We start from the raw sequence: 5742 nt of genomic DNA on the forward strand, positions 1-5742 counted from the left end.
AACATATAATGTGGTTAGCTGATACCTAAAATACCTATCCAGGCGTTGTAAGATCTGGCAGGCGTCAGCAATGCCTGGGCAGAGGAACACATATGTCAGTCGATGACACAGTCAACGACGTACCACACAACCATTGGTTGATCCATGAAATGTCTGAGCAGGGGACCGCGGCCAACATGTAAGTCGCTTTTCACTGCTTAGACTTTGCCTGAACCCATGCACACAGACTCGTTACCGGTGCCCCCTGTATATAGCCTCCACACTGATTCGGTACTGGTACCCCCTGTATATAGCCTCCACACTGACTCGGTACTCGGTACTGGTGCCCCCTGTATATAGCCTCCACACTGACTCGGTACTGGTACCCCCTGTATATAGCCTCCACACTGACTCGGTATCGGTACCCCCTGTATATAGCCTCCACACTGACTCGGTACCGGTACCCCCTGTATATAGCCTCCACACTGACTCGGTACTGGTACCCCTGTATATAGCCTCCACACTGACTCGGGTACCCCCTGTATATAGGTACCCCTGGTACCCCCTATATAGCCTCCACACTGACTCGGTACTGGTACCCCTGTATATAGCCTCCACACTGACTGACTGGTACTGGTACCCCCTGTATATAGCCTCCACACTGACTCGGTACTGGTACCCCCTGTATATAGCCTCCACACTGACTCGGTACTGGTACCCCCTGTATATAGCCTCCACACTGACTCGGTACTGGTACCCCCTGTATATAGCCTCCACACTGACTCGGTACTGGTACCCCCTGTATATAGCCTCCACACTGACTCGGTACTGGTACCCCTGTATATAGCCTCCACACTGACTCGGTACTGGTACCCCCTGTATATAGCCTCCACACTGACTCGGTACTGGTACCCCCTGTATATAGCCTCCACACTGACTCGGTACTGGTACCCCCTGTATATAGCCTCCACACTGACTCGGTACTGGTACCCCCTGTATATAGCCTCCACACTGACTCGGTACTGGTACCCCCTGTATATAGCCTCCACACTGACGGTTGTATTCGTCGCACGTGACAAATAACATTTGTTTTGGAATAAGGTTTGTGGTAAGCACAGGCTTAGATCTTATACATTTTGTTCTATGAGATAACCTCCATCAGCTAACGTCACCTTTTGTGAAATTTGAATTATTTCTGTAATCAGATAAAACACATACAGCACATAAAGGCTTCATAATTCATAAACGTCATGTTAACTGACTGGTATTATCTCATAGAATAAAACGTATAAGATCTCCTAAGCTTGTGTTAAGCACACAGACCTTATTTTCGGTATTTATCCCAAAACCATATTCTTTCCTCAAAGGAATGGGTGAACGAAGTAGAGTTATTTATTTCCAGGTTTTAGGACTACAAGCGGGCGAGTTCTATTTATGGACAGCAACATCCATAATACGCTTTCTCAGAAACTTCCTGATTGGCCCTTTCAGTAGCCAATCACATTCGAGAGAGACGTGTAGCGCAGCAAGAGCATCTTCCAACATGGCGTCTTGTATCCTCGGGATTCCCTTTCAACCTGCCGGTTGCATCTCTGTTGCTGATCCTGCTGCTGTGCCTGCATTCGGGGGGAGGCCAGAAGAAGAAAGAGGTAATGGCGTTTCTATATAAACACGTTTCAAAAGCATAACAGTATGATTATGCGGCGTAATTTGGACCAAGGTGCAGCAGAGCGATGGGCTACCTTTACCGTCTCCAGAATGATGCTCGAGCCGAGATACAGACCGAGGCCGTTGTCCCGAACGACTCAAAATGTTTTCATTTATCGCTGCGCGTTCTCCAACTTTACACAATAATGGATATATACGAAATTATACAGGCGCATAGCATCCAGTTGATTGTTTTAACATAATGTATACATGTTTTGTTAGCCAAGGATTATATTCTGATAGGCTATTTTGATCAACTCTAGTGGGCATACCTAGGCTACGTCATCATTACACGGCAGGGTTGCATTCATTACGCCCATTCTGTTTCATAAACGGAAGCAAACATAACGAAACGCGGAGGGACCTGGGTGAATTCAAAGCAAATTGTATTTGTCACGTGCGCCGAATACAACTGATGTAGACCTTAGAGTGACATCTTTACTTACAATCCCTTAACCAACAATGCAGTTTTAAGAAATATACAAACAAAAAAAGAATAATGAAAGTAACAAATAACAATAGCGAGGCTATATACAGAGGGTACTGGTACAAAATCAATGTGTGGGGGCACCGGTTAGTCGATGTAATTGAGATAATATATACATGTGGGTAGAGTTATTAAAGTGACTTGTGCATTGATTTTAACAGAGAGTGACAGCAACGTTAAAGATGGGGGGCAATGCAAATAGTCTGGCTAGTCATTTTATTTAATGTTCAGCAGTCTTATGGCTTGGGGGTAGAAGCTGTTTAGAAGCCTCTTGGAAATAGACTTGGCGCTCTGGGATTGCTTGCCGTGTGGTAGCAGAGAGAACAGTCTGACTAGGGTGGCTGGTGTCTTTGACCATTTTTTTGACCATTTTTAGGCCCTTCCACTGACGCCTGTTATAGAGTTCCTGGATGGCAGGAAGCTTGGCCTCAGTGATGTACTGGGCCGTACGCACTACCCTCTGCAGTGCCTTGCGGTCGGATGCTGAGCAGTTGCTGTACCAAGCAGTGATGCAACCAGTCAGGATGCTCTCAATGGTGCAGCTGTAGAACTTTTTGAGGATCTGAGGTCCCATGGCAAATCATTTCAGTCTCCTGAGGGGGAATAGGTTTTGTCATGCCCTCTTCATGACAGTCTTGGTGTGTTTGGACTAGAGGTCGACCTATTAATCGGAATGGCCAATTTAATTTGGGCCGATTTCAAGTTTTCATAACAACAATAACAAACTAATCTTGCGTTCATTGCACACAGAGTCAGTGTATATGCAACAGTTTGGGCCGCCTAATTTGCCAGAATTGTATGTAATTATGACATAACATTGAAGGTTCTGCAATGTAACAGGAATATTTAGACTTATGGATGCCACCCGTTAGATAAAATACGTAACGGTTCCATATTTCACTGAAAGAATAAACGTCTTGTTTTCTGATTCGACCATATTAATGACCTAATGCTCATATTTCTGTGTGTTATCATGTTATAACTAAGCCTATGATTTGATAGAGCAGTCTGACTGAGCGATGGTAGGCAGCAGCAGGCTCGTAAGCATTCATTCAAACAGCACTTTCGTGCGTTTGCCAGCAGCTGTTTATGACTTCAAGCCTATCAACTTCCAAGATTAGGCTGGTGTAACCGATGTGAAATGGCTAGCTAGTTAGCGGGGTGCACGCTAATAGCGTTTCAAACGTCACTTGCTCTGAGACTTGGAGTGGTTGTTCCCCTTGCTCGGCAAGGGCCGCGGCTTTTGTGGAGCGATGGGTAACGCTGCTTCGAGGATGGCTGTTGTCGATGTGTTCCTGATTCGAGCCCAGGTAGGAGCGAGGAGAGGGGTGGAAGCTATACTGTTACACTGGCAATACTAAAGTGCCTATAAGAACATCCAATAGTCAAAGGTTAATGTAAAACAAATGGTATAGAGAGAAATAGTCCTGTAATTCCTATAATAACTACAACCTAAAACTTCTTACCTGGGAATATTGAAGACTCATGTTAAAAGGAACCACCAGCTTTCATATGTTCTCATGTTCTGAGCAAGGAACTTAAATGTTAGCTTTCTTACATGGCACATATTGCACTTTTACTTTCTTCTCCAACACTTTGTTTTTGCATTATTTAAACCAAATTGAACATGTTTCATTATTTATTTGAGGCTTAATTGATTTTACTGATGTATTATATTAAGTTAAAATAAGTGTTCATTCAGTATTGTTGTAATTGTCAATATTACAAATAAAAAAGATTGTTGTCCTGGCACCACACGGCCAGGTCTCCCTATATGCTGTCTCGTCGTTGTTGTTGATCAGGCCTACCACTGTTGTGTCATTGGCAAAAAATATTCACGGTTTTCGGTTTCAATGCATTTTTTAAACATTAAATGCATTAGTAAATAATGACATTTCAATGATTTTATTGCCCTCGCAATGGGTGTCTTTGTATCAAAGGTGGGAAAGCAGGCGACAAGCCATAGAAACATATTAGGCTTATTTTGCACACATTTTGGCCAGAGTGAAACCTCTCACTTCGCCTCTTCCTCTTTGGTCTGTCTCTGTCCGAGCAGTGAAAAAAAGGCGCAATGGATTATGTTCATCGTAGTTATTTACTACGTTTCTGCACTGAACTAGGTTGAATATTTTTGTAATGAAACTACAACTCCCTTCAGCCCAGCGTCCCACAGTTCTTGACTTGATTTCTCTCATGAATGATTTCATTTATCACTTGAGAAACAGCGGGTTGGACTCTCCCCCAAAAATTACTAAATGGAATTCAAGTAATTGAACCGATGTAGGTCAATTATTTGTTTAATAACCAGAAAAAAAACTATGTTGGTTAGTCGCTTGGCACTACCTATTAATAATGAATGTTAATTAGAATTCAAGCTACATGTGCCCGACTGTACTTCATTTGAACTCACAACTGTCTGTTTGCTAGCCTGAATTCCAGTCTGTCTGTTTGTGCTATCATTCCAACTCCTTGTCACTCATTGTCATGCTTGGTTTGACAATGACAGTAATGGATTGGCAAGGGCACAAATGGATCTGGCACCAGGCAATTTGTGATAACATAGACCTATGCTAAAATATTTTCAATCTACAAGCCATAGTGGCAGAGTCTGTGTCTCTCAATATGTACTTCCCATTGATACACATGTATTTGTATAAAACTCCACTACTACCCTCTTGTTTCTACAACAGCTGTACATGCCTCCTCTTCCTTCTTTCCTAGCTAGTCTCCCTTCATTTCTCTCTGCTGTGTTAATGCAGTGTGGCAGGCAGGCGGACAGGCGGCCCTGCTAGTTCGCTAGCTGCACGTTGGGGACTAGTGGAGAGAAATAGCGCCTTGTCTGGCTGTGAGAAAATATGATCTTTCTGTGACCTCCCTCAGGCGGAAACTGTGGGGGTGGAAGATCTTATTGAGCCCAAATGGGGTAAAGCGGCGAAGCAGCAACTTTGCATTCTGCTAGCTCGCTCCGGCGGCATCACGGCCCGCTCTCCAAATCGCCCCTGCGAGTGTTGGCGCGAGACCCCAGAGCGCTGAGGGCCGCAGTATTTCTGAGGCACTGTCTCAAAAGTCTTTAATATATTTGTCGAAAGCCCAGGTTTCACTTCTCCCTGGAGTGTTTTGGAAAGAAGGGGGGGGGCTGGGGTGCGGAGAGTATTGGAATGGACCAAAGGAGGGGAAATAGTCACAGTGAGGTATATTTATGTCAGTTTGATGGTACACCGTTAATCACAGAAACTAAATATGATACTTTCCCCCCCATTTTATGTCTGCCTAATGGAAATGGGGACTGAAAGGACACTGTAAGCAGTTCTGGCTCCCCGGGACCAGCTGGGGATTGGGATAAAGCACAGCGTCACTTGTTTTTGTTTTCCCAGAGTAACTTTATAGCCCCTATAGCAGTGCTGTTCAATCTAATAGGGTTGCACCAGGCTCCATCTTTTCCTCCCAGCTAAGGTTGTAAAGGGAGGGTATGTTATGGGAAACTTTTGATGTTGATCAGTGAACTGCCAGAATTTTGGTGATTTTCAATTTTGAGGGGTAATTTTAACAGATGACATCTATTGGCCTTT

The 5742-nt window shown here is 44.1% G+C and overlaps 1 protein-coding gene across 1 annotated transcript in view; it reads left to right on the plus strand.

The window, feature by feature from the left end:
* Window positions 1-1482: 1482 nt before the first annotated feature.
* Window positions 1483-5742, plus strand: part of tusc3 (tumor suppressor candidate 3) — a 104215-nt gene continuing 99955 nt past the window's right edge. Inside the window, exon 1 of the mRNA XM_046333159.1 lies at window positions 1483-1628. The gene's annotated coding sequence lies outside the window, so the exon portion shown is untranslated. The remainder of the gene's footprint in view (window positions 1629-5742) is intronic.

This window comes from Oncorhynchus gorbuscha, unplaced genomic scaffold, assembly GCF_021184085.1.
Source record: "Oncorhynchus gorbuscha isolate QuinsamMale2020 ecotype Even-year unplaced genomic scaffold, OgorEven_v1.0 Un_scaffold_346, whole genome shotgun sequence".
In the NCBI taxonomy this organism is placed as follows: Eukaryota; Metazoa; Chordata; class Actinopteri; order Salmoniformes; family Salmonidae; genus Oncorhynchus; species Oncorhynchus gorbuscha.